This window comes from Ictidomys tridecemlineatus, chromosome 14, assembly GCF_052094955.1.
Source record: "Ictidomys tridecemlineatus isolate mIctTri1 chromosome 14, mIctTri1.hap1, whole genome shotgun sequence".
NCBI classification, from domain to species: Eukaryota; Metazoa; Chordata; class Mammalia; order Rodentia; family Sciuridae; genus Ictidomys; species Ictidomys tridecemlineatus.
Genome location: NC_135490.1, coordinates 20,974,914 through 20,997,248, shown reverse-complemented (window position 1 = coordinate 20,997,248; position 22,335 = coordinate 20,974,914). Strand labels below are relative to the sequence as shown.

At 39.2% G+C, this 22,335-nt stretch overlaps 1 protein-coding gene, 2 long non-coding RNA genes and 1 pseudogene across 9 annotated transcripts in view; 1 reads left to right on the top strand and 3 right to left on the bottom strand.

The window, feature by feature from the left end:
- The window catches only part of Palld (palladin, cytoskeletal associated protein), a 219,135-nt gene that overhangs the window by 107,473 nt on the left and 89,327 nt on the right, over nt 1-22,335 (bottom strand). The gene's annotated exons all lie outside the window — the stretch shown is intronic.
- The window catches only part of LOC120892901 (uncharacterized), a 143,133-nt gene that overhangs the window by 45,003 nt on the left and 75,795 nt on the right, over nt 1-22,335 (top strand). For 4 of the 7 annotated variants that reach the window (XR_013430261.1, XR_013430264.1, XR_005737711.2 and 1 more), the window contains exons 3-4: nt 6,065-6,204; nt 7,659-7,729. This is a non-coding gene — a long non-coding RNA (uncharacterized LOC120892901). Of the gene's footprint in view, nt 1-2,546; nt 2,641-6,064; nt 6,205-7,658; nt 7,730-10,193; nt 10,406-22,335 lie in introns of those variants that run through there. The other 3 variants (XR_013430259.1, XR_013430263.1, XR_013430262.1) reach the window with 3 other exon arrangements.
- LOC144370306 (uncharacterized) lies at nt 9,163-10,250 on the bottom strand. Its single transcript, XR_013430265.1, has 2 exons — nt 10,163-10,250; nt 9,163-9,442 (listed from the first exon to the last, which is right to left on the bottom strand). It is a non-coding gene; the product is annotated as an uncharacterized LOC144370306 (long non-coding RNA).
- On the bottom strand, nt 14,450-15,863 carry LOC101968329 (cell division cycle-associated protein 3 pseudogene; annotated as a pseudogene).

The window sequence follows — 22,335 nt, the reverse complement described above, 5'->3', positions numbered from 1 at the left end:
ATTCCTAATAGATGACTCCCTACTTCTGTGGGCTATGGAGCACTTCCTCAATGGTGAGTGTGCAGAGGCAATGGAGTTACTGCATTTGAGGCTGCTCACCCAAGTACACAGTCTATTCTTCCTCCAAGGCACATTGCTGAACTTGGGATTAGAACTCCTACAAATAAAGGAAAAGGCAATGCCAGACATTGCCTGTTATTCCCCAAGTTGCTCTTGCCCTCTGCCTTAAGGAGAGTCCTCATTTGTCCAAATGGACCAAGTCTCCAAGGCTGGCATTGTTTATGTGGGTCTGGGGTGGGGTGGGGAGCCAGAGATTCAGCGGTGCTCTTAATGCTCACAAAGGACACCTATTCCAATTCCTTTTATTATTTTCTTGGGGTGCAAATTCTTAATGATATTCTACTTTATCTGGGATATTTGGGGGCAGGTCTCCTGTTTTTTTAAAAGTCTTTAAAAGTTTATCTATGTCTTTAAAAAAAAACATTTAGAGCTAAACAAAGACTTAGTTATAAAGCAAACACTCAGGCAGCAGCCACCATGCAGGTCTAAAAACAGAAGTCTCCTGCATGTGCTCTGCCCTCATGCCCTCCAGTAACTGAATCCTGAGTTGTAGAGTTCTCATCTGCTTGATTTTCTTGGTAGTATTACCTTCAATAATTATGTATGATGTGTCAAATGCATTCTACTGTCATATATAAACAGGCTCGACTTTTTCAATTAGTACTCACCTTGTGTGGGAACCATGTTAGGTTAATGACATTTACACTGAACTTGAAAATATTGCCTCAAATAGTATATGGCATCCTCCCTGTTTTTACTTTATATGAATGGAATCCTACTAATGCATACTTTCATCTTGCTTCTTTTGTACTATTTTGTGTTCGTCAGATCTATCCATGTTATTTTGTCCAGCTCTCCTTCATTTAGTTGCTGACTAACATTTAATTGAATGACTGTACCATGATTTCTTTATTCATTCTTTTGGTAGTGGACCTCTGAAACATTTCCATCTTGGGCTGTTATGATCAGGGCTGCTCTGCATGTCCTGGTTACAAGTCAGTGGGTGCATATGTGTAAGCATTTTTTTGAGGAATATAGTTAGAGTGGAATTGCTGGGTCACCGGGTTTGTATAACATCCGGGTTTATCCAGTTGTGCCAAACTCTTTTCCAGTGTGGTTTATACCAATTTATACTCCCACCAGCAGTATATGAAATATCCTGTTACTTCACATCCTTGCCAGAACTTGGTACTGTCAGACTTTATTATTTTGCCAATCAGGTGGGTGTATAATGTATCAATGTTGTTTTAATTCATACTTAGTTTATTACTAATGAAGTTGAACATCTTTTCATGTTTACTGGCAATCTGAATTCCCTGTTTGGCAAAGTGGCTGTTCTAGTCTTTCACTTGTTTATTTTTTAATTGACCAACTGCCTTTTAATTAATGATTAGCAAGAGTTCTCTATTTTTCTTGTTGTAATATATATTTCAGTCCAGTGTTGTCTATGTGAGTTGCAAATATTTTTCACTCTGTGACTTATATATTCACTCCCTTGACGATCAATCTTTACTTGAATGATCTGAATCAGTGAACTTTTCCTTGATGATCTTTTTAAATTTACCTGGAATTCACTTTTGTGTATGACATAAGGAGAAAATTCCTTTTTAAACAGAAGCATTTAAGTTAGCAAATATTACGTATAAAAAGAGGAGTGTTTATTAGGAGTAGGCAGAGGGGAGTGAAGGGAGAGGAGGGGAAATGGGGTAGAAAGAACAGTAGAATGAATCAGACATTATTACCCTCTGTGCATATACGACTACACGACTGGTGTGAATCTATATCATGTACAGTCAGAAGGATGAGAAGTTATGCTCCATTTATGTATGATGTGTCAAAATGCATTCTACTGTCATATATAATTAATTAGAACAAATTTAAAAAAAGAAAATATAAGTAAAAAAGAGGAATGTTTAAAGCAAATGTTTTGTATTTTCCTCCTTTGTTGAAGATATGAAGCCTGAGGCTAATAGATCCTCACATACCTCATTTAGGGACAATGAAGTATCCATGTGTTAACTTCCTTAAAAGTAAGAGTAAGTATGTGTTTAGGTTCCATGTAGGAAATGCCCCAAGGGTACCCTATATAGGGGCTGGAATACACGCATGTGTATACACTACACAAATGCTTGTAAATTCATGGACCCTTGTGGCAAAGATACACGGAAAACAGTTACACTAGCTATTTGTGGGAAATGTATTGTTTAAATTTTCTGCTTGCAGGAAAATTATATAATGTTTAAGATAAATTACCATACTAGTTATAGTAGTTTAGTGGGAAAACGGTCAAAAACACCAAAATTTATCTACTTTATCTCTTTTAGGAGTTCATCTATCAAATAGAAATGTTGATTTTCAATTATTTTACATGTGCTTTTTCACACACGCACACATATACACGCAGACAATATTGTTTACTTAGGAGTACAGGAATTATTGCGTTACATAACTATATTGAATTGCAGAGTATTCAATCTTTCTCTAAGCTACAGGACTTTAATTCTGAACATTACTTCCCAATTTATTATCCGAATAAAAGGCTGGCACAAGTGACAAGAGACATCTGCCTATAAATTCAAGGTGAGTAGGAATAGAATGACGTAAAGAATTTGTGTGAAAAATTCTTTGAGCTTAAGAGACTTTGGCTATCTTTCCAATGGACTAACTACCCTGGATGAAGCAAAGAACAAGGGTTTTCTTGTTCTCTTTCTTCTACATTTTCTGTTGAATGTTTTAGCTACACAAGGAACTTTGACTTCTCTTACACTTTAACAAATGAGTCAGTTTATTTCAAGTTTAATGAACCAGAAATAGCAATGAATTACTTTAAATATTATAGTTATAGCAAGTAAGTCAGAATATAGATAATTTTTAAAACATGTCAGCAGGTATTTACTATGTATGTGTTAGTAGGACAAATTCAGTATATGTACCATGGTTTTACTCTTAAAAAAAAAAAAAACAGTTCACAGATTAAAGTTACAGTGTGGGCTGGGCGGTGCGTGGGTGTAGCTCAGTGGTGGAGCACATGGTTGACATATGTGAGGTCCAGGATTTGAATCCTTGCACAGGAAAAAAAAAAATTAAGAGTGACTATTTGTATAGAGGTAGGTTCTAGGAAATTTACAATTTTCTCACTGAGCTCTTCAATACCTTCCAATATTGCTGCATCTGTATCTATTTATAGGCAAATAGATATTATAGTAGAAACAATAATAAAATTTAACAAATGTCTTAGTTAGCATTCTTTATCAGAGGATTTATCAAATACCAGCCTTACCTTTTATATGTGGGACCCTCAGTAAAAGGCCTGTGGTTGAGGGGTACACATTAGAGATATACTATGGAAGATCTCTTAGTGAGGGAGAACATTCTAGAATGTGCACGCATTTCCTTAAACTACAAATCCTGACCCTTGACTTTATTAGGGCAGTGGCAAAGTAGGTGACCCTCAGCCTCTTCATAAAAATAAGGCGACCTGTTAGTGTGGGACTCTCAACTTGATACCTTCTCAAGAGACTCTGCTTCTGCTTTGATGACACAATTCAAGAAAAATTGTCAGAATGGGATCAGAAAGGAAGTTTCCTGTCTAACTCAATATGTTGCAAAATTTCCTGAGAGATTTACTCAACATGTGATTAATACGTAGGGGAAATATGCTGTGTAATTAGCAACTGAGCATCTGCAGGAGAGGGTACAGAGATAGGGGACATGGGGTGTAATATAGCAACTTGATGACAATGATACCACCAAAACCCGACTGTAGCTACATTTGGAATTTGGCTGGATGTTCAACTGTTCACTTGGTCTCTGATTTTTTTTTTAATTAACATTTTTTTTCTTGAAAGCTAACATGAAAAATACTTTTATTTGTATCACAGTCATTTCTTCTAAGCCATCTCTCTTTTTTGGGGGGAGGGCAGGTACCAGGGATTGAACTTAGGGGTGCTTTACCACTGAGTCACATCCCCAGCCCTATTTTGTATTTTATTTAGAGACAGGGTCTCACTAAGTTGCTTAGTGCCTCGTTTTTGCCATGGTTGGCCTTAAACTTGTGATCCTCCTGCCTCAGCCTCCCAAGCTGCTGGGATTACTGGTGTGTGCCATAGCACCCAGCCTAAGCCATCTCTTGAGGAAAGCAGAAAATATAGACTTGATACATGAGTCTAGTTCTTGCAAAACTAGTTTATTTTTCATAAGGTACTGTCTGTTTCTCAGTGTGAAAATGCCTAAAATTCTCTTGGTTATGAAGTTATGTGTTTTGGGATGATCTGATGAACTCCTGTGTTTTGGAATTGAACAATTTCCTGGGTAGAATGATGATGAACAGACAGATGAGCAGATCTGTTTATACTGTTAGATTGTCCCGATGGTAAAAATACACTGTTTTTGGATGAGTCACAAAAATATTGCTACACAGTATTTGGTAAAGTTTAGAAGAAGTCAAAAATAGGATGGGGTGGTATAGATAAAGGGATTTCAAAACAAGCATATGGTCATTCAAAAGTCATTTGATTATTTCTTTTTTCTTTACTCATCTGTATCTTCTTCAAGGCAAGAATTTTACAGAGAGATAAACATGTTCAATGACTCAAAGGTCTGTACAAGTCAAACTCACAAGCAAACTGACACTACTACCGGACTTCACGGTTTTGAGGGAAAAATGAAGACAACTCAAACTTATTTTGCTGAGATTCACGGGAAATAAAATAAGTAAAATTTCTTCCTTGAAGTAATATTTGCTCCTTTGGCAAAGAGGTCAGGTATTCGAGATTAGGGCCAGGTTAAGAGAGCATCCACTAGAGAGTTCACGCAGAACAAAATGTACTTTGCTCCTTGTAGCTCAGCTTCATGTGACCTCAGATTCTAAGACAGGGAAATGAAAATGTGTAGTCTATAACAAATTTACTATTTCTATGAAAATGAGAGTGAATATTCCTTCGATTTGATCAAACCACTCTTTTGTGAGAATTTCTATGATCTCATTCTCTGCATATGAATATATTGAAACTTAAGGAACCTAACTGCATTGAAATTCCTTACAATTTGCAGCGGGTAGATCATTGGAAAATCTACCAACCATAGGTTTTATTTTATAGATTGAGCCTCCATTTATTCCTCAAATAGTTATTAAGCAGAGGCTACGGCTTAGGCCCTGAGAACTGGGGCCCTGTGGATAGACTCCTTTCCAGCCTGGTGAACCTTAACAACTGTGAATAGTGCAAATGGTGTAGTAGGCTAAACAGCCCAATCAATCTACTATCACAGGACCAGCGAAGCAGCCAAACCAAATGCCAGACATTAATCAGCACTGCCTAATGTTCTTGTGCTGGGCTCTGTGAGGATTCCAGCAGCAATGAAAACATGCTCTCTGTTCCTCATTTTGGGGATTCCACAATTATTCTCAAGAAACAATTAGGGAAAAACATAACAGTTCATTACTAGCTACAGATTAACTACATTTATTGCAGAGACCTGAGGGGAATAGAATGTTCTCTATTCCTTACATCTTGTCAGTACACAAACTTGTTTCAGTAAAGCCACCCCACCTCTCACGTGCTAATTATTGTGATGGACAATTGCAGAGTATCAGATGTGACAGCCTTGCAACATTTTTATAGCAGCCAATAATAAAATACATTTTAAATCGCAAGAACTTTATAAAACAATACTTATTATGATAATCACATTTTTGCTTTTTCTATTCACTTTTCTACTCTTTGATTTCATTTTTAAAAATGTCACTGGGGAAACTGTAAATCGATTTTACAACAGTGAGTTATGGAAAACATGGCTACAGACTAGCCTTTTCAAACTGTGGCAGAGCCGGCCGGCCATAGTAGAGGCACTGTGAGACCCAGCTATAGACTAAATATTTGTGTCTCCCTAAAATACATGTTGAAATCCTGAGCCCCAGTGTGATGGTTTGAGGAGGTGGGGGCTTTTGAGAGGTGATTAGGTCATGAGATGGAGCCCTCATGAGAGATTTGTGTTATCTTGCCAGGACCCTCTCACCAGGAGAAGACACAGTGGGAAAGCTATGAGCCAGGAAGAAGGCCTTCACCAGACACTGGATCTGCTGGTTCTTTATCTAGGATTTCTAACCCTGCAGAACTGTGAACAGATTTCTCATCTCCCGGAACTGTGAGCAGTAAATTTCTACTATTTATAAGCCACCCAGTCTATCGCAGTTTGTTCTCACAGCCAGAACAGAGCAAAACTGTAAGAAATCATGCTTTGCAACTACTTCTAAAATGATGACAGCTGATATTTACTGAGCAGTTACTCTTGACCAAGCACTATGTGATAAGTGCCTTCATATTTATTTCAGGATGTTGAATGGTAATTCTTTCAGCGTCAGTTTGGCTGATTCCCCATAAGGGTCTGAATAAAAAATATAGATGCCAAATACCACACCCTGAAGGAAAGTGCAAAGCCACCATGTGAGAGGCTAAAATATGGACATGGGGGGTGTGTCCAGATTGAAAATCCAGTTCTGTTATTCCCCCAGCTAATGCAAGAGTGGGGCTGAGGCACACAGAGGGCGGTGTCTGCATGTGTCTGTGTCTTGTGTAGCTCCACACTTCTACCCTAAGGGAGGAGAGGGTCGCTTTGCCTTTACCTCAGTTAAGTGAGAGGGGACTCAAGAGGACTTGAGCAAGTCCCTTGTAATTTTAGGCTGCGGTGGCAAAGGGTGGCAGTTCTATGCTCCCAGACAAGCATGCATGGCTTCCCCTTAAGGCCATTTGGGCCTGGGGGGAACCTCTCATGGTCATTATAAAGGCCATCAAGAGGGCTCTCTGGCAGGGTTAAGAAGGCACATAACCGAGGAAGCAGCTGGGCCAGGCTGGCCTCTAGAGGCCTGGAGGCTGCGGTCTAGACAAGAGGGGCCACTGCATCCAGAGAAGCCACACAAGCCAGAAGGTGGAAGGAAGGGAGGGAGGGAGGGAGAGCAGAGAGGAGGCCAACCCACTCCCAGACCTCCCAGTCAGGACCTGGCTTTCTCTGAGATAGTATAAGGGTGTGGTGGGGAGGAAAGGTTTTATATAGGACTAGACCCAAGTTTTTATTATTGTACTGGACAGGATTTTTTTTTTTTTTTTTTTTGCATTGAGCATTGAACCCAGGGAAATTTTTACCATGAAGCTACATTCTCCAGGCCTTTTTTATTTTTCATTTGGAAAGAGTCTCTCACAAAGTTGCTTAGGGGCTTACTAAGCAGCTGAGGCTGGCCTTCAACTTGTAATCCCCCTGCCTCTGTCTCCTGAGTGACTGAGGTTATGGGAGTAGGCCACCATCCTCAGCCTGGACAGAACTTTAGTTACTGAAATGATAGGTTTCTGATGGGGATAACTTCTAGCTACAAGCTACTATGAAACCAATGAGATCGTCTGGGATTTCAATACCCAGAACAAGGAAAGAACAGAACCACAGTGCAAGAGTTCCTGAGGAGTCAGGGGAAGGAGTCATGTTCTTATTGCATAGATATGCACTGTATTCTACACACTCAGTCTTCCTGAGTACAATGCACACTTTATCCTTCCAATAAATCCACATGTAAGTACTTTGTTATTTACTTTTTTTTTTTTTTTTTACAGAAGGGAAGACTGATGCTGAGAGAACGATTACATCATCCCCAGCCATGGTTTCACGCCAGTGAGGGGCAGAGGTGGGTTGAACCCAGGAGGTCTCTCTTAAACACTCCCTGCTGTTCTCTCTGAGGCGCTTTGATTTGCTATGGGAGGGAAGAGAGAGGAAGCAAAGTGAAATAATTTAACCAGCAGTTATAGAACTGGCTTCCATTCTATGTATTTTTATTTGGGATATATGTGTACATACACACACACACACACACACACACACACACACAGGTTTACTTACTAGCAAATTATGTTCATATATTATGTATATTTAAATATAAGTTCCCAGTACAAATTTCAGAATTAGTAAGGTGAATATTCTTTATCTCCTGGGGATGCAGCCATATCGTGATACAGTGCAGGAGAATCCCTTGATTGTGTAGACTACTTTCCACTTTGTCCCCAGAGTTCCTGAGGCACTGGGGCTCACTCATCTCTTCTGTTTGGGTTACTTTTGTAGGAAAGTGTGACAACAGGAGGCTTGAGTTGAAGAAGGAAGGAAAGTTTCTTGGAGTAAGAGGACTGGGTGGGGTCGGGGGTCACTTAAGGATACCAAAATTGGGGGTAGGCGAGGGGAAGACTCAGAAATGGAGACAGGAGGCTATCGACTAAAAATCATTTCTTTTACTTAGCAATATTCTTAGGCTAGTTCTAACAACTTTCCTCAACTTATTTGATAGCATATAAAATCACTCATGATTGACTTACTTATTTAAAAAAATTTTTTTTTTTTAGTTGTTGATAGACCTTTATTTTATTTGCTTATTTGTATGCGGTGCTGGGAATCGAACACAGTGCCTCACACGTACAAGGCAAGTGCTCTACCACTGAGCTACAACGCCAGCCCCAACTTACTTATTTTTTTAGCAACCTAGTTTGGAGGACATTTTTGCTCTAAAATTATTTATTCAGAGTGACTCTTGGGAGGTGGCCTCTGCCCTGTGATGCAACATGAGGCACACCCAAAGGCTAAGAGCACCGCAGCCCTCTGCAGGTGTCCAGTGAGTGACATTTGCCTTACTAGCCACCAATTAGCTGAGATGCTAATCTTGCTGGAATGCAGTGGCCTTCCAATCTCTGAAATCCTATTTAGAGTGGATCTATGTGCATTGTACATTCTCCAGGGGAAAGTTTCCACAGTCTCCATCATGTTTCTGAAGAGTTTCATGATCCCAAAAGATAAGAATGACTGTCCTCGGTATTCCCACGAATTGTTCCTCCTCTACAGCAGAACGTTTCTTGAGAGGGGGAAGGTGCTTTTTAAAGAAGAGGATTTATTTATTTAAAGGAGTACTTAGTTGAAGAAAAAAGAAAACGGTAGGGAAATACATTGCCTCCTTCCTCCTTCCCCACAATCCCATTCTCTAGAAGGCATTTTTTTTTTGTTAATAGTTCATGACCTAGAGTTTAAAATATTCTTTTTTTGTTTTCAATTTTTTTAGAAGTAATTGGACACAATACCTTTATTTTATTATTTATTTAATTTTATGTGGTGCTGAGGATGGAACCCAGGGCCTCACACGTGCTAGACGAGTGCTCTAGCGCTGAGCCACAATCCCAGCCCTTAAAATATTCTTTAGAATTATTTCAATCAGAGAATCAACACCTGGTTTTAAAACCTAGAAGGGTCCCAAAGAAGACTTAGAGTGGTGGTAGGATATAAAGGGGTTAATTTAAAGATAGGACACTCCGGAGGACACCTGTTTGGAGAATTCCTTTGGACTCTGGATGGGCAGAGGTCACTGCAGAGGAGAGAAAGATTAGGTCAGCACTACAAATATGCATCCGCTGAGGTCCCCAATGGTAGTGGGAATAGAGTGCTTTGGGAATCATTATGGTGATGCTGGATGCCAATTGTTGTTGGCAAATGACAGGCCTAACATCCACTGTAACATAGGAATAGGGAATCAGAAATATCCAAGGTCTATAGAAAGACTATAATAAGCTTCACTAAAAGAGGAGAATTAACGAAGAAACAATCATTTTCATGGATAATAACAGTCAGTGATTTAAAGATGGTCAGTTTCCACAAAATCAAATTTGAGTTTTAAATCATACCTCAAAGTCATAGTGGCCTAATTTTCTAAAATTAACATAAGCATGCAAAAGTTTATCTAAAATAAACAGTAGAAATGAATACTCAGTGTGTATGTGTACATGGGATACATCTCTATTACCAGATGCTAACCAATTTTTAAGGTACAATAATTAAAACAGCATGATATTGGCTCAAGTGTAGACCAAGAGGTCAGTGGCATAGAAAAGAAAATCAGAAGCAGCCACAAGCATGAATAATTTAGAGAATGATAAAGGTGCCATTTCAACTCAGTAAGAAAGCACAGATTAGTCATGAACTCAGGAAAAAATAAATTTCAAAACACACCTTATACTATATGACAACATAAACTCCAGATGGTTGAAATTCCTAAATTACTAAAAATAAAACAGAACAAGTCACCTACCAGATCAAACTGGACTCTTTCTCTTTCTCAGCCCAGGAAGAAATGGTCTCCTGAAGAGGCAGTGCACTTTGCTAGTTAGTTAAGCTACTCAACTTGAATACTTTAAACCGGAAATGTAACACAACAACGTCTGCACTCAAATTATCAGCACCACCCTTTCATGTGTCTTTCTACCCTGCTATAGAACTCTGGAAAATGTATACACTTGCCAAAATTATAGACATAAAAATGTTTTGAAACAAATCAGTGAACTGATTGTCAGTTTTCTTTCTACATTTCCTCCTGCCCCGACTCTTCCCATTGCACAACAGAATGTGTTAATTTGAGTTGTTCTCCGAAAGGTGATGTAATGTCCCAGTTATGTGCCCAGTTAATGCTGAGATTTAAAATGCTAATCAACACAAAAAGATTTATGAATCTCATAACATTTTTAGCAAAAGAAGCAAGAAACAAATGAATATATACGTTATGATTATGCTCATCTAAGGTCCCAAGCCAGGAAAATGAAACTATATTATTTAGAAAGGTGTACCTAGATCATATCATATAAAGGAAATGAAGGAAGCATCTCAGAAATCAGGACAACAGTTTACCTCCTAAGTAAAGGACAGTGCTAAAAAGAAAAAGGTTAAACCAGTGAAGTAGAACACACCTGTAATCCCAGCTACTTCGGAGCCTGAGGCAGGAGGATCACAAATTTGAGGCCAGCCTCAGCAATACAGTATGACTCTGTCTCAAAATAAAACATAAAAGGGAGTGGGGCTGGGCGTGGTGGTTCACTCCTGTAATCCCAGTGGCTCTGGGGTCTGAGGCAGGAGGATCTGGAGTTCAAAGCCAGCCTCAGCAAAAGGGGAGGTGCTAAGCAGCTCAATGAGACCCTGTCTCTAAATAAAATACAAAATAGGGCTGGGGATGTGGCTTAATAGTAGAGCCCCCCGCCCCCAGTAAAGGTGGCAAAGTTTTATTTATTATTTTTCAAAATTAAACTTTGTTTTAGAATTTTAGTTTCATATCAAATAGAAAGTATAGACAATTCCCATATATCCCTTGCCCCCTCATAGGCACGGCCTCTCCTATAGTCAGCATCCTCAAGAAGAGTGGCATATTTGTTATAATGGCTGAACTTATATTGACAATCATCTCTCCAAATCCATAGTTTTCATGAGAATTCATTGTTGGGTTGGAAATTCTATAGGTTCCGGAAAATTTATAATAACTTATGCCCATCATTATGGTGTCATAGAGAGTAGCACTGTCCCTAAAATCCTATGTGCTCAGCTGCTTTATCCTCCTTGCCTCTTCACAGCCTCTGATAATCCTGATCCTTTTGCTGCCTTCACAGTTTGACCTCTTCCAGAGTATCGTGTAGTTGGGCTCACAGTCTGTAGCCTTTTCTGATTGGCTTCTTTCACTTAGTAATATGCATTTAAGTTTCCTCTATGTCTTTTCATGGCTTGATAGTTCATATATTTTTGATGCTGAATAATATTTCTTTCTTTTTTAATATTTATTTTTTTAGTTACAGGTGGACACAATATCTTTATTTTATTTTTATGTAGTGCTGAGGATCAAATCCAGTGTCTCATGCATGGTAGACGAGCGCTCTACCTCTGAGCTATAATCCCAGCCCCCTGAATAATATTTTGTAGTCTGGTTAGACTACAGTTCAACCATTCACCTACTATAGGCATCTTGGTTACTCCCAAGTTTGATAATTATGAATCAAGTGCTGAAGATGTCTGTGTACAAGTTTTGTGTGGACCTAAGTTTTTCCAATTCTTTTGGGTACATCCCAAGGAGTGCAACTGCTGGATCCTATGATAAGAGTATGCATAGTTTTGTAAGAAACTGCCTTATTCTAAGGTATAACTTTTTGCTTTCCCACCAGCAGTGAATGAAGGTTCCTGTTGCTCCACATTCTCATCAGCATTTGGTAGTGTGTTCTTTTTCTTTTGGCTGTTCTTATTGGTATCGAGTGCTTTATCATTGGTGTTTTAATTTGTATTTAAATTAATGACCTAACAACCAATGCTATTGGTTCTATTTTCCCGTACTTGTTTGCCATTTGTATATCTTCTTTGGTGAGGTAATTGTACTTTTTTATTTTCTGGATTTTTGATACTTTGATATCCGAAGCCTTGCTGACTCTAAAGAGACTTCCCCTCCTGGGGTTAGACAATTCCTAGAGATGGTAAACTTGCCTTTGAAGGTGACTTTCATATGCAAACTAACCAATCTGGAGTCCCCACTACCTCTGCTATCAGGGCAAGGCACCTGACTTCTAAAGACAGCCTTGTGCCTAAGAGCCTGCTGGAACATTCCAACTGGCCAACCCTAAGTCTGCACACGGTCCTCTGTCCATTCCCATGACAATCACAGTAAAGGCTTTTGCCCAGGTTTACCTTCATTCTGTCTGTCTCCTGACAGACCTTGGTGCTCTCCTCTGTGACCCTGTGTGATATGGTGTGCCCCCCTCCTCTTGGGATCTATGTATAATGAACTGTCTTTTCAATGGTGGTCATCTCCTGAGTTCTTGGCCTCAACATACTTGAATAAGAAAACCTACATCCATTTTAAGACCATATACAGGTCTTCCCATTAAAATTACTTGTTAGACTGAAGAATGGTTTATTACACATTTTGTGGACATAATTTTTTCATATTAAAAATATATTTTCACCTTAAAAAGTAATGTAGGCTTTAAACCCAAGGAAAATAGAATGATAACTGTAATATATTCTGCTTTTGTAGACATTTTCCTAAGGAAGATTCAGTTCAATGTAATTGCAAGGAACTTTGGAAAATTCCTAGGGTGTGATTTAGTTTTTAAGTTTCCACTGAAACAAAAAGTGGGAATTAGGTCATTTTGCCTTCTGTCAGTGGGATTGAGCAATGCTTGTTAAAAGTCATGGAGGTTTTTGTCATCATATGCCACATAGCAAAACCCAGTAAGGGCTGCCTACCTAACAGAGAAGCCAGATTAGAGTTTAACAATTTAACATTACTGAACATGTTCTAAGTCAAGTTAAGCAGAGTTTATGTTGTTCTTGCAATCCTCAAGTTTCATTTACAACCATTTAAAATTAATATTTAACCACATTTATATAAATACACAGAAGTGTGTAAATGGGTTGACTTGGTCCTTTGATGCCTGCTCTCTGGGGCAGGTGCTATTGAAATTCTCCAGGCTTATTTCTCAGACAGCTTAGCGCTCAGGGAAAGGGGAAATAAAAGAAAGTAAACTACCAATAGATATCTGAACTCTTAATAAATGAAGAGAAAAAGTGTGGAAAAATTACTTTCTTATACAAAAGTGGCCTCAACATTTAAGACCAGAACTGTCCAAAAGAGCTTTCTGTGATGAAGTAACGTTCTGTATCTGCACTGTTCAATATGGTAGCCACCGGACACATATGGATGTTGGGTACCTGAAATGTGGCCAGAATGATTGAGGAATTGAATTTTAAATTTAATTAACTTCAAACTTAAATAGCCACATCTGGTTAATAGCTGCTATATCAGACAGTGCAAGTTTAGATTATTTTACCAATTTATTATAATTTACCCTTCTTGAAAAAATATTAAAACTTAAGATAAAGTTTCAATAGCACTTCTAGAGAAACTGCATTTACTACAAATCAAGATTGTAAGTAGTTTCTCTTGACTTGTTGTACTCAAGAACACACATAAAATAATTGAAAACAGAAAACATGAACAATGAAAATATATGAAGAGTTCCTACCAAACGTAGCTTAGAGGAGGTTCTGAACATAATTTTGAAAAAAGTGGATAAATAATTTCATGAATGAACTGACAGGAAAGTTATTTATCTTTCTGACTGGGAAAAAATATTACAGGCAAGTACAAACATTTCTTTAAAATACAGAGCCTTTATCTCTTTAAAAAAATGAGTTAAGCAAATATACATAATGGAGAATTGGATGGATGGATGAATAGGAAGAAAGCTAGCTTTGATGTATGGACTTTAGTAAAGTTGTCCCTTGGTACTTATGGGGATTGGTTTTGGGACTCTCCATAGATACCAAAACTCTCTGATGCAAAAGTCCCTTATATAAATATCATAATATTTGCATATAACCTATATACATTCTCTAGTATACTTTAAAGCAACTCTAGTTTACTTATAAATACCTAATAATATATAAATGATATGTAACTATATTATTTAGGGAATAATGAAAAGAAAACAAAAAATCTATACATGTTCAGGGCAGAATCACTTTTTTTTCTCAAATATTTTCAATCTGTGATTGGTCGAATTTGTACATGTGGAACCTCAGGATGCAGAATACAGAGGCAGGCTGTAAGATCATCAGGTGTGAACCTCCTGCTGGGATATTTGCATCTTGCCTTGGGACTCCCATTAAGCTTTTCTTGTTTTTCTAACCCCAGGATTGTTTCTCCTGCTCCAGGAGAAGATAGTACATTTCATGTAATAATTTTAAATTATACAAGTTAATTTTTTAAACCCTTCAAAAGGAAAGTGAAAACCACCTGCAGTATTACTACCCATAGATAACAGGGGCTAAATTTCATTGCTTACCCATCCATTTTTTTTTCTTTTTTGCTGACTGTATATATGTGTGCATATATAATATTCTGAAATATTCCAGAATTAAAATTGGTTTGTACTTCATGGTACATCTATTGCTGGTATATTTTTTTTGTCTTTTAATAGCATCATTTAAAAATCACTTCCTTTAATACACAAAAAATATAGAAGACAAAAAGAAAGTCTGATAAAGTTCTAAGTCCTAGAGTTGGTAGTTTAGGAGGAATCAAAGAAAACAAGCCTTTCATCAGTCTCCCTGGGAAAGAAGGGGTAAAACAGAATATCACTAGACCCTGGGTGAATCCAGTGTAGAGGCCACACTGGGCTTAGCTCTCTACCAAAGCAAAGTGCTGATTTTCCTTGTCATGGTCCTGGCCCTGCTCCCATGCTCATCCTCCAGTTTTCAGAAGGCATCCAGGTCCAAGAATGACTCCTTCCTTTAATCACCTAACATTTTCATTTAGGGAACAAGGTCACGAACGCTGTGGGTCCCAGGGGGGTTGTCATCCTGCAGGATGGTGAGGGGAGATGTCCCTAAGCCTGTGTTGTTTGGTTTCCAGCTACTGTGTTGAGAACATGGAGATGGGGGACTCTCATCTTTTGAGGGCTTGTCTGAGCTCTGGCTGGCCCCACAGGGGTTTCTGTGGGATATCTTGCATCCTCCTGGGAAGACACCTGTTTGGAAGGGTGCTCAGTGTCATTCCAAGGTGGCAGCTGGTCCTCAAGGGATAACTGAGTATCCAGAGGCAGGCCTAGTTCAAAAGATGAGGGTACTCCCAGGGGCAGAATAGATTCTGGGGGAAGATGTGATGTAGAGGCTTCAGTCTCAGATACTTCACTCAGCTCTTTTACCAGTGGACTCTGAGGGTCTTCACTGCCGGTCTTCATAGGTATCCATGCAATGTCAAGGACACCAATGCCAAGGAGAGTGGGGATCTGAGTCCTGGGCCTGTTTTGGACCTTTGAGCTGTTCTCCTGCTGGTAGGGTTGACTGTGGAGAGCTCTCCACCTGGGTGGGAGTGTCTGGAATGCCTGCACTAGGAGGACGAGAGTCTGCTCCTCGAGCTGATGCTTGTTGTGTGGTGGAGCCCGAGGTGGGCTGACTGGGATGCTCTTGGCTGAGCCCATCTTCACTAGGGACAGGAGCAGGGCTCCACCAGGGCAGAGGAGAGGATGCCAGGCCCCAATTGGATGTGGGTGCACACCAGCTCCAAGCTCAACTCCTGAAGGTAGGAGTTTTAAACTTCCCCACATTTACTGATTTTTAAATGCACAGTCTTGGTGAACACATTTCTGTGGCAGTCAGTATGTTCCTACCTTGCTATTTGAGTTATTTCTATTGGCTATACAGTATTCCATTTTCTAAAATGTTAATGTGGATTATAATCCCATCTCTCGCCCTCTATTCATTTTCCTATATGTTTGTCTGATGCTACTTGAACAACGCTCTTCTTTTAAATTGGTTTTAACATATTAAATGAGCCGGGCATGGTGGCAAACACCTGCAATCCCAGTGGCTTGTGAGGCTGAGACGGGAAGATCACGAGTTCAAAGCCAGCCTCAGCAAAAGCGAGGTGCTAAGCAACTCACTGAGACCCTGTCTCTAAATAAAATCCAAAATAGGGCTGGGGCTGGGGCTTAGTGATTGAATGCCCCTGAGTTCAATCCCCAGTATGTTCCCCCCAAAACAAAAACAAAAACAACTACATAAATCTCCAAGATGTATTAGAATTGACTCTGTCCTTTATTGTAGAACCAGTAGGGTGAATCCTGGCCCTTCCTCTTTTGCCACCAGCTTCATTTGAGAGGACTGGACTTTAGATTTGAGACTGAGATCATTAACCAGGAAGAGGTCAATAGGCAAGACCTAGAACAATAGCTGTCAATCTCCTAAGCCTGCAGTGGAATGTGGGAATGAGGAGGGAAATAATTCGATTCCTGAAGAACATATGGGAATTCTTAGAAGACTTCTGCAGAATTTCCAATGAGCTACTGCTTTTCCAAAATATGGAGAACCTCTGGGTCAAAGAGCAAATGTTCAAATTCCTTACCGTGTTCAGAGTACATTGTTCCGGTGTGACTCTGAATGTCCTTGAGTTCATCAGCATGAAAAACGAATGTCCCTTGGATTTATTCGGTGATCCAAACTTGTATTTGCCAAAAAGATAAGTGTCGGAGGATGCGCGATTTGTTCTAGCCAAGGCATAGACTTAGAACCATTCACAAAAGCCGGGGCAAAGACTGTGGCTCAGGATCACAGTCTGAACAAACAGCACTGTTCTTTATAGTACACTCACACACACGGGGAGCATCTGAAACACACAGTACCCTCCTTGTTAAGATGGAATCCCACTGGCTAGCCAATTGATTCACCAGTCTGCTAACTAATTCCATACTAACAGCTTAAATTAAAAGTTAATGAAACACAGCCAGGGCCCCATTATGTTACACTTGTAACGACCTTTCATTACCAAAAAAAAAAAAAAAGAAAGAAAGAGAGAGAAAAAAAAATAACTGGGGCTTCATTAAAAGAAAAATGTCTGGGACACCATCCTGGGCTGGAATGTACCCGCAGTCAGAAGCATTCCTTGCAGCTGCCTCCCTGCCAAGTCTCAGGAAAGCCGCTTCTCAGAGGCAGGAAAGAAATTCCCACAGGTATCCTGTGACCAGATTGAGCAGGACACATAAGGAAGCATTGTTTGTGGCTCTGCAGGGTCTGCTCAAGATGGGAAAAATCTGTTCACTTGGACTACTGTGCACTTAACAGCTTCACACTCCATCCTGCTAGGAAACTCACACTTGACTCCCGGGAAGCAGGAGGTAGAGAGTCTCTGTATCTTTCTTCCTCTCCTAGATTCAGGTCCCTAGTAGCTGTTTCTCTCTTCTAGATAAATGAAGGTTGAAGAAATTCACGACTCCACGTCCTGCTCTGTCTCTCTCCCAATTCCCTTGTCTCAACATTCTGGTGATCACCCTGTGCTAATGATTTACAAGCCTTCATCTTAAGCCCCCTCTGCCTTTGGGCTATGTGCACGTGGGGGGTCTATACTAGTACCTCCCACCCATGTGCAAAATCCACCCTCAGTTTTTCCCATGAAATGGCTCTCCAGCTTGGCTTCCAGACACCTTCAATGGCACTGTATTCTGAAACTTGTGAGTGACCTTTAGATTTCTCACAAATTAGTCATTTAGGATCGGGGACAATCACATATGCCATTGTATGACCATTGTCCTGAAGGTAGTGCATACGACAGGTTCTTGACTATGTAGCTACACAATCTAAGAATCCTTGGAAAATTATTCTGTCCTCAATCCGACTCCATCTTGCTATATCTCATTAAAAAACCACTACCTCTACCTCCAGTATGTATTTATTTGACAACTATTTAAATATTCATATATTTACTATGTGTCAGGAACTGCTTTAGGTGTTTTATAAATATTGACTTTTAAAATCCTCATGGCAGTCCTACCATTATCCCCAAGTTCTGGAAGAATAGGTAGAGACAGCATGATCACCTTGCTCTGGCCAGCCTAGTTACCTTGCTTTCCTCGAAATACTATTTATTTTCTCCTGAATATCTTTATCCTGGTCTTATCACCTCTGCTCTCCCCAAATCCCCCTCTCTGTGTCCTCTTTAAAATAAGTGCTCATCTAAGGCCACCCCCAACCTGCCATCAAGACGAAACTATTCCAGTTCACATGAATCTTTTCCTTCTTTGCAAGTCTCCTACACTACTCACAATACAAAGGTATCATGCCCGTGCTACTGCTTTGCATGCTTATTTAATTGTCACATTCCAGGAACTCCTGGAGGTCAGAGGCCCCCAGGATGTTTTTGTCTTCCTCTAGTATTGGGTAAAAACATAACTTGGACTTGGTCATTATTAACTGAACCAAAATGATAAATATTGCCATCATCCAAGAAAAAGGATGAAGAATAACCATCGAAAGTTATCTTTTGCTTTTTGTAGCTACCTTTAATACATATTTTTCTCAGTTCAATGGGAACAGTACATTACACATATTTGTGGGTAGAAATACTGTTTTCTTATTTTTATTTTTAGACCAAGGATTGGCAAATTATAGCCATGGTCAAAATCTGGGTCACTGTCTGTTTTTACAAATAAAGTTTTATTGACACAAAGCTATGCCCATTCATTTATGTTTTGTCTGTTGCTGTTTTCACACTCCAAGGGCAGACCAGAGTCCTTGTGACACAGCCTGTATGTCCTGCAAAGCCTACAATATTTACAACTTGACCCTTTACATTAAAAATTTTGCTGAACTCTGCTTTAGACAAAAAGTAGACAAACACCTGAATAAGAAACACTTCTGCTCCTCAGTATTTTTATTTTTTGCTCTGGACTTAGTTTTCTCTACTAATTTCCTTGATGCTTTGTGAATATTTTTAAAATTAAGTGTCCGCCTATGGCTTTTGATCAAATCAGAGTAAGCATTTAATTTGTTCTGCATTACAACACATGCTTTCAGAGAGTTGGCCGATGTAGTGCACATTGAGAAGTTTCTTTCCCTTTTATAAGGTTCCCGTTGTATCTCACTGTGGGCAACATCTCTGAATGCTTCACACAGTTGGTGATCTCATTGAGTCATATTAAGTCTCGGTCACTGGCAGCAGCCCCATCCAATTTGCTTGTGTGGTTACCTAGATTTTCCATGCCAGTGGAGGCAAGAAGTGACATGGTAATAACATCAGATGATCCCCAACCCAACTAGGTTTGGGAAGGCAGGTAAAGACAGCATTTAGTATTGAAGGGTGCCAGGATGGTGTTTTGCTTTTTATTTCTTCTTCAAATCAAAACAGGGCCTTTTCACTACTCGTAAACAATAATGAATGTCAGTCTGTTGACAAATTGCCTTTTTTTTCACATAATTTCACTATAATGATGGAATGACTAGAACCTTATCTTGGTCTTGTCTTGTGTGAACTGCAGTTCTGCGCTGCCTGTCTTGCCCCTCATTTCTGAATCCCTCTCCTGGTACCTTACCTCATCTTACAACTAGTCCTCCTACAATGATGTGACCTTAATGCTCCTTGGGAATTCTGACTAACAGCCCAGGGTTTGGGCCTCAACAGTCTGCTGACAGATTTCTTCATCGTTGACAGCCTGTGCAACTCCCTCAAATCTCCAAACAGCATTTGTTCCCAGGCTTCCTGTCATCATGTCACTATGATGTGCTATAATGGGTTTCCTGGTCTCCGCCTCTGGCCCTGCACCATACTGGAGGGCTCGTGTCTTCCACACCAGCCTTGATAAGCGCCTGCTGCTGTGTCCACCCAGTGTGTAGCGTGGTTCTCCAACCACCTGTTCCTGCATCTGTCCTGTCCCATGGCACTTAATTGGACTTCACCCAGGTTTGACTTGAAATTGGATAAAATGAAGGGAGAAGAAGATAGTCTCACTTCTCACTAAATCTTCTCAAAAAACATACTGCTTAACAGTCCCCAACCTGGTATAGACATAGCCAAAGTCTAGCACTTTCCCTAATTTCGATTCCATTTTGGTGTTACTAAACGCCCTAGGGAAAAGCTGCCTTAACACTCAAAAAGTTACTGCCTGTAGCTTGGTCACCACAAAAACTTAAAAAAAAAAAAAAGCCAATAAGTATCCCTGGCCCCCTTTCTGGTGTGCAATACTATGTTGGCATTTAAAAAATATTCAGTTTGAATGTCTTCAAGGCAGACTCTTGTCTATAGCTCCTTAAAAATGATACTCACACACATATGTATGTGAATATTACATACTTAACTTCTGCTGTTGACTGTGGACCATTTCCACAGGCGACCAATGGGTCTACCCATGGTCAACACTTTTATAAATGACTGGCTACAGAAAGGAAAAAGGATGAGGTGGGGTAAGAGAGTGTGCCAGATAATTTTGTGTGAAGCAAGAAACATCTTGTAGCAATAAAACAGGATAAGTGTATTTATTATGAGTGAAATAAATCTTCATAAGCAAGAGCAAAATACTTGTCTGGCTTCTAATTTTCCACAAAGGTGAGGCTAAGGCAATTCAAATCTTCAGAGGGCAGTATCTGTCAGATATTGCATCTTCTAACCAATGGCAACTTGGTGAGCCAAGGGAGACAGGGTCAATAGGAAAGTGTCTGCTTTCTGCTTATTCTATCTACAGCAGTAAGTGGGAAACAGGACATTTTGACAGCACTAACAAAATCTTAGTAATAATTTACAGTAGGTCAGAAGTGAAGAAAAAGATGCATAGAAAAAGAGATTTTAAAATAAAGGACAGGAGAAGAAATTTGAAGGGAAACCAACAAAGATATTAAATGAAGAAAGAAATACAACCCGGAGTTAAATAATTATATTTAGAATACTATGGGGAATTATCCGGAGTCAAGTAATTAGTTAAGAACACTGCAGCAACTTTCACATAATTGCAGGTTCTACTAATTGGGTAGGAAAAAAAAAGCAGAATATAGAGTTTTACCGTGTAGTGCATTAAAAAGCTAGAGAAGTCACAAAATCTAATAATGTATTCATAGCTAACCCAGAATCTACAAGTTAGATGCAAGTCTCTCTCTCTCTCTCTCTCTCTCACTGTGTGTGTGTGTGAAAAATCTATATAAATATTTTCAAATTGAGTTAATATATGCATTCATTCTGTACATATGAATATATATGAATATGAATATATATTTATACTTTTAAACTTTAAAATAAGAAAATACCCCACTATCAAAACAAAAGATAAAAATGTTTTCTCTTCCACGTTTTTATACTGGAAAGTTTGAAATTAGCAGTTCTTAAAGAGCAAAGGTGTGATTTCAGATGTACAATATAGTATAGAGTATCAAAAAAGCAAAATTCAAAATGATTAAAGGATTCTTTAATTTTTCTGTATATGTGGTAAGAAAAGCACAGGTGCCCTTTTGATTCTAAAGGTAATTTGGGGGTAAATGTTATACTGCAATAAATGACTCTTTATGGATCAACTAATATGGAATCAAGAAATAGCAGGGACTGGGGTCATGGCTCAGTGGTAGAGTGCTTGCCTAGCATGTGTGAGGCACTGAGTTCAATTCTCAGCATAGAATATAAATAAATGAATAAAATAAAGGTACATCAATATATAAAAGAAAAAGAAATAGCAGGTACCTTAGAAAGAGAAGATACATTCTGATGTCTGGTGTCAACTGCTTCAGATCAATGAAAACTTCATGTGGTCCCCATTTTTTAATGCTAAATTATGTCACAATCTCACAAGCATCAAAAATATGAATGACTGAAATTCAATGTCAATGTATTGTAGGCCATGTTAAGAACGGGGCCTCTGGAGACAGTGCACTTGGGTTCAAACTCTGGCTCCTCTTTTGCTAGTAGTGTAACCTTGGACAACCTGCTCAATCTCTGTGCATTCAGTTTTTTTATCTGTGAAATGAAGATAATGGCATCTTCCTTACAGTGAGTGACGAAAGTATGACCTTATATTTTGAGGTCTTTAGAATAGTCTTGGGACGTGATCAGTGCTATGTAAAGGTTTGTTATGTAAATATTTACTGTGTTTCTACCATGTGCTAGACATCAGAGATCCCATCACAAAGACAGTCTTATCCTAA